The sequence below is a fragment of the Trichosurus vulpecula genome, chromosome 8 (genome assembly GCF_011100635.1).
Source record: "Trichosurus vulpecula isolate mTriVul1 chromosome 8, mTriVul1.pri, whole genome shotgun sequence".
In the NCBI taxonomy this organism is placed as follows: Eukaryota; Metazoa; Chordata; class Mammalia; order Diprotodontia; family Phalangeridae; genus Trichosurus; species Trichosurus vulpecula.
Window position 1 is genome coordinate 166,282,646 of NC_050580.1, and position 12,615 is coordinate 166,295,260.

A 12,615-nucleotide genomic window follows, 5' to 3' on the forward strand; every position below is an offset into this window, starting at 1 on the left:
AAGTCCTCTCAATTACAAGACTGACCTTCTTTCTAATGCCTCTAGTTTTCTAAGAGCTATTTATCAAAATATGTTTGATCTTTAGAGAAAGAAAAAAATGTGCCTGGTACACAGTAAGTGCATAAGTGAGTGGCTGAACTAAGCAGAACTGGAGTGTTTTGTCTATTACCTGATATAAACAAAATGGAGAAATAGGTGAAGGTTTTCTTTGTAAATCCCTACTTTCCCAGTCAGTGCTCTTTTTCTTATATCAAGGCCAATAACTCTTCAGCTACCCCAGTTCTCTCCTGTGAAGGCCAAAAGGAATTTAACAAATTCATCCATACTAAGGTGTTATGGGCTTATGGGTAGATACTCCCAGAATTGACTTTTTTCCCCTCAGGAGCCACTGAAAGAAGACAATGTTTAACCCAAAGAAATCAGTTTCCAAATGATAGTGTTATGTATGTTGAATGGAGGTAATATTGGGCTGTGGAGAGAGAGCCTCCTAGAATTCCTTAGAGCACACCACATGGTTGACCAGCTTCTTTGTCTCTTCTTAAAGCCTGCCAGGTAATGGCAGAGTTAAAGAAGAATGTAGAATCCAGGATGAAGAATGATGTTTCCAAGACTTGTATATCATTGAATACTATTTTTCTCCTACTTCCTTTGTAGTAGAATCACAAATTCATAGAATTCAGAGTTATAAGGGATCTTAGAGGCCATCTAGGATTTTGTAATGAGTCCCAGTGTTCTGTTTTTCTAAGTAAGGCATTATATGTGTCCAGTACCTTATTATGGCTATAATATTCTTACAGCAAATATATATATATATATATATATATATATATATATACACACACACACACACACACACACATATATATAGCATATATATATAGCGCATATATATATGCTATATGTGTGTGTGTGTATATGTATATATACAGAGAGAGAGAGAGAAATTAGGTTTATCCTTTCATTAAAGTACTTCCATTAGATATCCCAAATTTTGCTTTCAATAAATCATCTCTAACATCTTGTGTCTTTTACCAAACTAAAAAGAATCAAAAAAATGTGGCAGGTAGGGTTTGTATGTTAAGTTAGGAAATAAACCTTAGTAACAGAAATTCTGAAGGCTTCAAGAAAATTTAGGGCTGTGGCAAATGAATTCATTCTGAATAAGAGCTTCATAAATTAAAGCATTTCATCCTGTTTATTATGGCTTTAGCCAAAAGAAATAATAAATGCAGTAACTGCCTTATTAAAAAATACCATATTATTGGCTAAATTATTGGTGGGCAGTGACCCTAATTAACAAGGTAATAAGCTCCCTGGCTTGCTGATGATGCAGTTTTTCAAAAGTCATCTGTGCCAGGTAAGACTTTTTTGAGGTTAAGGACAAGTACCATTCTTTGAAGAAAGACAACAAACAAAAAAAATGGAGATGTGACAGTTAATTCCAGCATAGAAGATATGTCTTGCCATTAGATTTCTTGCCATGTCTTGCCATCAGACATCAGACTTCTACTTTCCTTTTTGCCATTTAAGGTTAATTACAAAAGGAGACCTACTTTATTTAATGACCATAAGTGATTTGTGCATGCGTATATATATATAGTACATATATTAATATATATGCAATATATATATACATGTATATATATATATATTACTAAGGGAAAATTAATGAATGAATGAAAAGCATTTATTAAGTATTTCTCTCATCATCCTAAAATGCTGAGGATACAAAAATCAATAAGCAAAACAGTTCCTACCCTCAAGGAGCTTAGTGTGATGGAGGAAGTTAACACATAAAGGGGACTTAGAAGAGGGAAAAGATGGTAGGAAAGGCAGGTGTTTGAAAATGGCTAGGAAGGAGCATAGTGGTCTGGTTCTGGGAAACAGAAGGTGAAAGTTCACCTATTAGATGACCTCAGAGTCCCAAAGGTGGAGTCAGCTTTAGTGGGCATTCAGCACAGTGCTTCACACATAGTAGGCACTTAATAAATTCTTGCTGATGACTAGTAGAAGCCTTTTTCCTAAATTGAGTACATGTGCGTGGACTCATCTGTATGTAAAAATTAAGAATATGCCACAATTTCTCTACTTTTCCTATTCTTTCATCTTCACATAAAAGAAGAAAATACAATTTTTCACATTTATTGGTCATAAGTTAAAAGCATCCATTGATTATCTCCTCTCAGTTGCATGTCATGCTAGACGGTCAATGGGGATACGGTATGTTTATAAGTATAATTGTTGGACATAACTCGATCTGGCCTATGGGTTGACCTGAATTTTTCTATAAGACCTTTATCCAACCAGCTGTTTAAGTAGCTGTAAGAGTGCAGAAATAATCCCACTTCTAGTTCCAGCTGCCTCTCATGCCCAGTGCTGCTCATTATCAGCTAAGGTCTAAGTTGGAGAGGGATCAGCTATCCAGCCAGCATATGAATTAACCCTAAATGGTAGAAAAGATTAATTCTACATTAAAATGTTGATAGTGAGACCACATAGCATGGTGGATAGAGAGCCAGCCTTGGAACCAGGAAGATTTGAATTCAAGTGTTACCTATGACACACATGGGCTGTATGACCCTGGGCAAGTCAGAGTGTACTGAGAGAGTCTCTAAGATTATAAATTGAAATGAAGGTGCTAACCTTGAATGGCATCGCTCCCTGTACCAGTAATATCTCATATGTGATACTGATCAATGACAGTACTCCAACCAGGAAAATTTTAGCACCTTTAGTAGTAGCAGTAGTAGTAGTAGCAGCAGCAGCTGCAGCAGCTAGCATTTATGTGCTAAACACTTTATAGATATCTCATTTGTTCCTCACAACAACCTTGGGAGGTGGGTGCTATTATTATTATTATCACTTTACAGATGAGAAAACTGAGGCAAACAGGGTTAAGTGATTTGCCCAAGGTCACACAGCTAGTGTGACTTCAGACCCAGCATCCAAGCTATTGCACAACCTAGCTATCTAAAACTTAGTCAAGACTTCATATGGTCAAAACATTCATTGTGCAGCTATCTTGGGATCAATTCTTCTTGTTACATAGCCTTTTCACCTTGTATGATCTGCCAGAGTTTCTGTTCCACTGGCACAATTTATAAGAGCTTGAGATCATCACACTACAATGAAACATCAAAGCAGAACTTCTGTGGAGGAATACACAGACCTGTGTATAATTCAAAAGATCTATGATTTCATCACTGTGTGGGTAGTAGTTCTTCCACCAGTGCTAATCACAACCCTTCATACACGATGAGCTGCAGGGGCCACAGATTTTTCCCTAGTGACCAACTGTGTTGGGAGGAATATCTATCAGACTTCCCTGCCATGTAGAGAACACTGGTTTTCCCCTAAAAAGTAGTAAAGCTATGCCAGAGATTTGATTGATCCCAGGGGCTAATGCTAAAGCATTGACACGGCTTCCTGCTTGTCTAAAGGCATAAAAAAGGCCAGCTCACAAAAAGGCTGTAACTGCAGACTTGGCAAAGTCTCACAGCCATGCAAGTCACCACACCCTAAAAGGCAGTAAAGCTGTCCGCTAGACTTGATTGGTTCAGGGAGTGAAGGCTTAAAGACTCGTGTGTGTGTGTGTGTGTGTGTGTGTGTGTGTGTGTGTGTGTGTGTGTGTGTGTCTGTGTGTGTGTGTCTGTGTGTGTGTGTCTGTGTGTGTATGTGTGTGTGTGTGTAAGGGAACTAGTCTAACCTACCCGGAGGAGGACCCTAGCACCCTAATAGATATGGCTCCTACCTCTTCTGCCCTATTGTGATCAGCCCTTTTGATTGTTGACTGATCCTCAGATGACAAACACAATCCACTGAAGCTTCTTCAACTTTCATAACCATTACAAAGCCTTGGAACCTGGGACATTAGCCGAGGCAGAGGTTATAATATTGAGACATATAGTTCATGATGCTAAGACAGTTACACCCACAGAGGCCATGTCATTGGGGTCCAGCAGTGATGGGATCCCCAGTGCCCACTTTTCCTTAAACAATCTCTGTGTAGTAAGCAGTGCAAGAAGTATTCAATCAATCAACAAACATTTAATTATTGCCTGTTATGTGCCAGATACTGACTCAATTCTATCTTCTCCATAAAAATCTCTTTTTTCATTAATACTGAAACAATATTTCATTGCTGTACTCCCACAGTTTTAGTAAAATCTTGAAAACCTTTGACAGATCTTTGTCCTATGGTCTATGAGGGATTGTAACTTTGTAAGTATAGCAAAATGAATAGCCCAGTAGCCTGGGACTCAGGAAGATCTGAGTTCAAGTCTCACTTTTGACACATACAATGACACAGTTATGGCCTTAAGCAAGGCCTCTTACACAGCTGTCTATGACTTTAAATTGCAAAGCACAAGGTAATCTGCTTTAGTAGAAGTTGGCTCATTTGGAATTCTTTGTAACAACAAACAAAACTGCACATTCAGTAAAGGAAAAAAATGCCTCCAGTGACAAACCTAAAGACCTTTTCCCCCATGATTTTGTCTCAAATAGAAAATGTTAAAAAATAGTATCAGTAATGATGACAATAAGCTATTATGACCAAACATACATATCAGAGAGTTTCTCTTCTATTAGCCACTTGAAAGTAACACCATAAAGTCTGTTGTTATATGTCTAGCTTCTTTTACTTTCTTCTTTACTTCCCCTGACATTCACTTCCATTAACCATCAGCCCTCCCAATTTCTTTAGCAAAATTCAGCAGTGAAATGAAAGCTGTTTTGTAGTTCCAACAAAGGGTGCCATAACCAGGTCAGGAATTCTATGCCAGGGGAAATTCAGCCAATGCTTGTAGAACATGAGCTCCTTTAAAGAAGATGGCAGGGCATACGGAAGAAGCTGTGTATTCCCTGGGGTTGGTGAGTTTAAAGCCATGTTGAGATTGGAAAGAACCCCTCCTCAACTCTATACTCAGATACTCACATTGAGTCATGAGAACAAGGGGCCAGTTTCAAGAAAGGATGACTGCCCATGAGTAAGCTTTGGTCATATCTACAAAGGACAAATTTCAACAATCTGGCTGAAAGAACATTGGACTTGGAGTCAGGAGATCTGTTTTCTAACCCCTCCTCTGACATTTATTCTGGGACTCTTTTTTCTCCTCTGTAAAATGGGGGGAACTATTCTCAATAGATAACTGATCAAAGGATGTAAATAGTTTTCAAAGGAAGAAATTTAAGCTATAGACAATCAAATTTTATAACATATGTATATATATATACATATATATATGGAATGGAATATATATACCTATATATTCCAAGTCATCAGTAGAGAATGGAAATTAAAATATCTCTGAGGTTTCATCTCTAACATTAACCTGCCCTGTGAAGTCACCTGGAAAGCAATTTGGGGCTTTGCCCCAAAAGTGCATACCCTAGTAGACAGATGATGGACTCAGGATTAAGAATGAGGCATGCCTTTTTTGATGTGACCAATGTGGGAATTTGATTTGCTTGACTATGCATATTTGTTGCATGGGTTCTGTTTGTCTTTTCTTTTTCAGTTTGGTAGAGGGGAAGAAGGGAGAGGGGTTTTAGAACTGAATCCTATTCTCCCCCCAAAAAAGAAAAGAGAACAGAAAGTATGTCAGAAAGAATAAAAGAAAAACAAGCTTTGAGAGTTATGCAATTCATTTATGATGTACTTTATTTTTTTAAAAATAGTATTTTATTTTTTACAAATACATGTAAAGACAATTTTTAACATTCTTTTTTAAAAAAAATTAAGTTCCCTTCTCTCTCCCCATCCCCCTTCCTTAAACAATAAGCAATTGGATATAGGTTATATATGTGCAACATGATATACTTTAAAAGAAGAACAAGTTCTACATAGGGATTCTTCTACCATGTATAAGGGAATGCTTCTTTGGTGTTTGTTAAATTCATAATTTAAAAAAATCAAGTGAGGGGTGGACAATTTGGTCTCTAAGATCCTTTCCAGCTATAATAATTTCTGAATCCATGATATTTAGACTCCATTTGCCTCCACCTCAACTCAGCTTCAATTTCCTTATGGTTTGAATGAGTCTTCTGTGATTTTGAGCAAACCACTTCCCTGTCTGGGTCCTCAATATCCTCCTCTGTAAAAACCAGCCATTGGACTAGGCATTGCCTATGGTCCTTCCTAACTCTACCATATGACTTTGTGCATGTGTTACGATGGTTGGTTTCAAGATCTTTCAGCCCCCCTCTCCAAAAAGCATCCATCTCTTCCCCATGAGTCATTACCCCACTCCACCTACCTCTAGTAATCAGACTTCTTGAATGCCAACTTTAAAGAAATACTTGACCTTAGAATCTACTTACCAAGAATAACTAGTTAATATTGAAAGCTCCTGGGGGGGGGGCGATGCGGGGGGAGTCAGTTTCCTCTCTGGCTCCTTCCAAGAAACTCCAAGAAAAATTATTTTTTAAGCAAGTTTATAAAATTTGAGTTTTCCACAAGGTGACCAAATACCCTACGTGATTTTACCCAGCAGAGTAACTAAAAAAGGAACTGACGTTCTCTCTTTTCCATATCCAGACTCAGCTACTCTGGATCTTAATTGAGGCTTAGAGAGCTTGAATATTTAATTGCTTCTGATGTCCTTTGAATGCTGACAACATTTTACTCTTCTCGTAAACATGTACGGTGGGAGGGAAGAGAAACCTATATTATTTTTAAAGTAGCTGACAAGCAAGTGACCTGATCCCCTGATATTCCTTTTAGGTTTTTTTTGTACCTTCTCAGGCTCAGCAAAAAGTCCTGCCCCACCCAGAAAAGTCAAAACAAGTCACAGCTACTTGAGGCTGCAGAATTCATTTTCCATTTCACTTGTGATGAGGAAAGAAAAAGGAAGGCCTTATCACCAAATAGACCTGTTTTTTGTTTTAGTTTAGCAATGAGTATGAAGAGAAGTTATCTGAAGTAGTTACTTAGAAAGACCCAGTGATTTAAGAGTAATATTCTACGAAGATTTAACTAGAACTTTGATTTCATCCATATAGGGAAACTCATGTTGAAGTATAGTATCCATATAGGACACTCCCTTGGCACCTCCTCTGCTACTTAGATTCACAGTTATTTATAAATACAAACATGTTTTGCAGTTTGTTGCTTGATTTTCACACTAAATTCTTCCCAGATGCATGTGGGTAGTCAGACTTTTGGTCAGAGTCACGGCCATAACCATACCTTATTTCCGGTGAATCTCAGAAGGCTTCTTGGAGGAGGTGGGATTATTCACCAAATGGCAGAGGCATTTCAACAGAGGTGACCTTGAGGGGAATGGGAGGGAAAAACAATTCTTTGTCTAAATTATTCTGGGAGCTTGAGTCCCCTCATTTAGTTCTCCGGAAACCTCATGCACAAAGGTCTCCTTTCCCCTCGCTCCTATCCTAAAGAAAGCTGCTTGTTCTACAACACCTTGGTTGCTCTTGCAATTATCCAAGGCAGTGGTAATAAAATATACATGAATTAAGGTTACCAGTCAGCTCCAGCGTTTGGGCCCGAGATCAAACAGGCTGCGGCAGTCTCCATTTTTATCGGTTTTAGGACCTCATTCAAGGAAAGGGACCAGTACTGCTGGCTGTATGCTACATTAATAATACAGCTCGATGCTTTGAATTTTGCTCTCCATTTGATGCATCTGATACCTCTTTCACCCAGTCCTCTCTGAAATGCAGATTCCAGGGAAGAATACACGGCCTCTCCATTGACATGTGTGCAGTATTTGGAGAGATTTGCACATGTGTTGCCTTCCCTCCATCAGCCCCCCTACCACCCCAAGCCCTTGTGATTCAGTCACTTCATATTACAATACTTTGTTGATTATTGATTTTTGGTTAAGGTTGGAGCCCCGTACAACTGTATGAGCATTCATTGCTTTCAATTGGAGGGGATGCCTCTGCCTTCCACTCCATATTGACAGGCATCCTCTTATTTTCAGATTGCTGTCTGTTTGCTGATGAACACGCACTAGGGGGTCGTGACCTTTTCTCTTATCTGGACAGCTCTTGGCTCCACCAACATTTTTTGCTGCAGGGTGTTATTAACAACCGGGAGGTAGAACAAAGAGAGGAAGCAATAGGAGGTACATCAGTGTATAAAATTTGCTTTATTAGGACTCCCTCCAGGCCCAAGCAGTGTCTCATTACAAAGGTGTTGCATCCTTCCTTGCAATACCATATACATACATACATATATGTATATATATACACACACATATAATATTTATGTATATACATATAGATATACCCGTGTTTACACACACACTCACATCCACTAATAAGAGCATAATTTGGGAATTAACTATGGCTCATTTTTCTGTCCCGTGAATCCTCCAAATGCAGAATTCACTGGGAGCCAATTTGTTGCAGATAGGAAAGAAAGCTATAGCAAGTGGCTATATCACTTTGCAGAAATGAGTCAGACAAGACACATTTATAATTAGATGCTGCATGTTGAAGATTAAAATTTAATGAGCTCATTTCTACTATATTTGAAGGGTGTGTAAGTTCAGCTCTGTGGGATTACATGGGGCAAAGGTGTTGGAAGCACAGGCAAATCATTACTCGTTCTGGTTTATAACCCCTTCGTATCATGCAACCCGTGTGGCTGAATTTATTGTGCCCTTCAAAATGCGGGAGGATCGGAATCATTAGATCCAATCTTGCTTTTAGACTCACATGCTTCTTTCTCCCATTGTGTACACAGCACTGATGGGAGACTTTGGCCCCGGGATTTCCAAGCAGGATCCCTGGGTAACATTTTACCTCTAGTTTAGAGCAGGCAAGACTCAACCCTGTAAATCTACAGCAACTCTAAGTGAAAGCTGTGGCTTTCTTTTCCCACTTGGCTCTTTGCAGCATGGCCCTATGTCTTGTGTCATATGATATAGAAAGTGATAATCCGGAAAACATCCACAAGGAAACTTACAGAGGGAGAGTCAAATCAGCAAGCATTTATTTATTAATGGCTTTGAGTTCCAGGCACTATGAGAAGCACTAGGATAACAAAGAAAGGCAAAAACATGGATCCTGTACTCAAGGGGTACACGTTCTAATGGAGGAGATAATATGCAAATGACTCTGTGTGTGTGCATGTGTGTGTGATATATATATATATATATATATATAAACTATACATAAAGATATATATATATATACACATAAAAAACCAGGCACACATATATGCACACAGATTTTATATATATATACACACACACACACACATACACACATGGAATATATATATATATATACATATACACACACACACACACACACACACACACACATATATGTGCACAAATATAAATAGAGAGGGAAGGCAGTCGAGGCAGAGAAAGGCAGCCTGCCATCACTGGTAGAGTGCTAGCTTTATAATCAGAAAGATCTGGGTCCAAATCCTGTCTTACTAGTTTAACAGATACATGACCCTGGGGAGTCACTTGACCTCTTGGGCCTTGGTCCCTCCCCAACTATAAAATGAACAAGATAATAGCACCTACTTCACAGGGTTGTTGCACCTACTTCAAATGGGGTAATGCATAGGAAGCATTTTATGACTCTTAGGTAACTATAATGGCCTATTATATACATATAAGTATACATGCATACACACACATATATGTATATACATCTATCACCTATCACTATCATTATGTGTTTGTATGTATTTCATACTCTAAAAAAATATAACTCCATGTTTTCCATGAAAGTATTTTCCTTATTTATTGAAGTGAAAAATGCTATCTGAAAACACTAACTTCTCCTTTATTTTATTTGGCTCTCTTAAGTGAAAGATGTGCAATTGGATTTTTTTTCTCACATTTTGTTTAAGATAAAATCCCCTCTGGCCTGAAAACACAAACCATATGTCAAAAATACCTGAAAAGAGAGGTTTAAAATGGAAACACTGATACAACCTTAACTCTAATGGTCCCAACAGGACCTGGCCAATAAAGATAAAATAATAAAAAAAAAGTGGTGTTGGGGAGGAGGGGGAGGTGACTTGAAATTCCAATAAATAATGCTTTATATTTCAGTAGTACATTTCATCTGAGCATCTCAGCTACTGTAAAGACACTGAGTCATTAAATCTAATATCCCTCTAGTAAGGAATATTATTCTTAATCTTGTGCAGTTAGAGAAACTGAGGCACAGGGAAGAATTGATTTTTGGAGATAACAGAGATAGTGGAAGAAGCTACAATCTAGAAGGGCTGTGTTGACGGTTCAGCTGCTGTTTAACAGGAGAACCCATCCAACTGAGGTCAGTCAAACTTTGACCTAGTCTTGTTTCTTGCCCACCAACTCTAAGACCACTGCATGACAGGAAATAATAAAACACAAGAGAGTAAGTTGTGGGTATACCTAAAAAACAGATTGTCTTCTTTGTTATTTTGTGTTTGATGAAAGAATAAACCCTTTGTCACCCAGAATTCTATAAACAGAAATTGTCTGTTAAGCAGCATTTCCACATGAGGTTAGCATATCCTGGGCAAGGCACTTCCATTGAAAGTAAGGGTGACAGTGATGTTTTCCTTAGCAAAAGATAGTGATTCTCCATTCAACATCTTAGAACTTTGAGACCATATGGTTGTAGTAGTTGATGCAGCTCTAAAGGGTGATATGATAACATCATACCATAGATCAAGGGGTCTTAACCTTTTCTGTGTCATGGACCCCTATATCAGTCTGGTAAAGTCCATGGATTCCTCAGACCAATGTTTTTTAAACACACAAAACAAAATACACAGAATTCAGTTAGAGTTTCATGAAAATAAAGATGGAATTTTTTTCCCTTCCAATTTCACAGACTCCTTAACATCTATCCACAGAGCCACTGCGATCCCACATAAAGAACTCCCACTCTAGAATTTGCTTTCACTTACCTTGAAGCTCTCTAAAGCACCTTCTCTTGGGAGTCAGCCAAACTAACTGTAGTTTATGGCAACAGCTAGAGAAACAGGGAACAAGCACAGTGGACAGTCCCTTCCTTCTCTGCCCCCAGAAGAGAACAATATCTACCCCCCTACACACACACACACACACACACACACACACACACACACACACACACACACGTCTGACTTGTCCCACTTTACTGCATGTTATAAGGGAAGAAGGCCTGACATTTTGCTAACCTTTGAAACCTTTTTGTTTTCATAGTTCCTTGGGCTAAAAGTTTTAAGTAAATAAGTGTGAAAATGTGGTCATAGTTGGAATGACTATATATGTATCCAGGATTTATCCAGGATGTGCATATTGGGAGGGGTGGGAAGGGAAAGAAGGGTCAGTGGGACAACTTTTTGCAATCTTTTGCTTGAAAGTCTAGAATTTGCTCTTGGGCTATTCTACTACGCTGTGAAAAAGACTTCATAAATTAGTCCAGTAAGACCAAATCTCCACAGGCTTTCAAGTGAAGAAATGAGGTGACTATCTGAATAATTACAGTCAAAGAAAGGAATGTCCATCCTCCTTCAAAGTCCAGCTCAGCTGCCAGCTTCATCATGAGGACTTTCCTCTTTCAATAACTACCAGCCTCTCCCTCTCCAGTTAATAGTACAGTCATCCCTTCCACATCACGACTTTCCTCATTGTAGTTTCGATATATCTCAGGTTGGCATAAGAAATTAAATGAGAATTTGGGGAAGTCCTTGGAAACTGCAGACAATGCACAAAGGCCAGCAGATGACACAGAAGAAGTTTAGAAACTCAGAAATGCATAAAATATGTGTATTTATAATATCAACATATTTTATCTTTTAATACCATAATGCAAATGTCTTTTCTGATGAAGAGAGGGCCAAAAATTTTGTGCAGATTTTCCAGATTGTGGGGGCACCACACCCCTATCCTCTGTGCTGTGGAAGGGGTGACTATACTCTCTCTGCTTTGGATTACGTAGATTAATGTAAGACCCTTATGTTCAGGGACTTTTTTCTTCCATATCTCCAACAGTCAGCCCAGTTTCTTTTACATTTAGGATCATAGATCATGAGCTGGAAATAATCTAATCAAATCTCATTTTACAAATGAGGAAACTGATGCCCAGGGTGGTTAAGGGATTTACTAAAGGTCACACAGGTAGTATCAGAGCCAGATTTTGAACCCAGGTCCTCTGATTCAGAGCCAATACTATTTCTCTTTTGTACAAGAAATGGGATTTCATTTGCATAAGGAATTTACCAATGAGGAAACCAATGCAGATGGGTACCTACTGTGCAACTTAGTCTTAGAGAATTGACTGGAGCACTGAGAAAGTCAAGCTTGTTTCAGTGGGTGGGTGAGTCATTCAACCAAGTCTGCCCCATTCTCTCTATCTACTGTGTCATGCTGCATTTCACATAGTAGATAAGTAATGAACATTTGTAGTGAATTAAATTGATGTCAAAGAAAGTTGTTTGCAACATCTGGATGACTGCCTCCATCTTCATTTTGCATTAGCTGTGAAGATCTGGCCTAGAAAGGAAAGGAAGTAGAATGGAACATAAAGCCAGTCACAGAGTCTTAGATAGGTCACCTTAGAAAATAAGCTAGTCCATCTCCCTCATCTTCCAGATCAAGCAACTGAGGCTCAAGAAAGGTGTGTCTTGCCCGTGATCACATGTCTAGA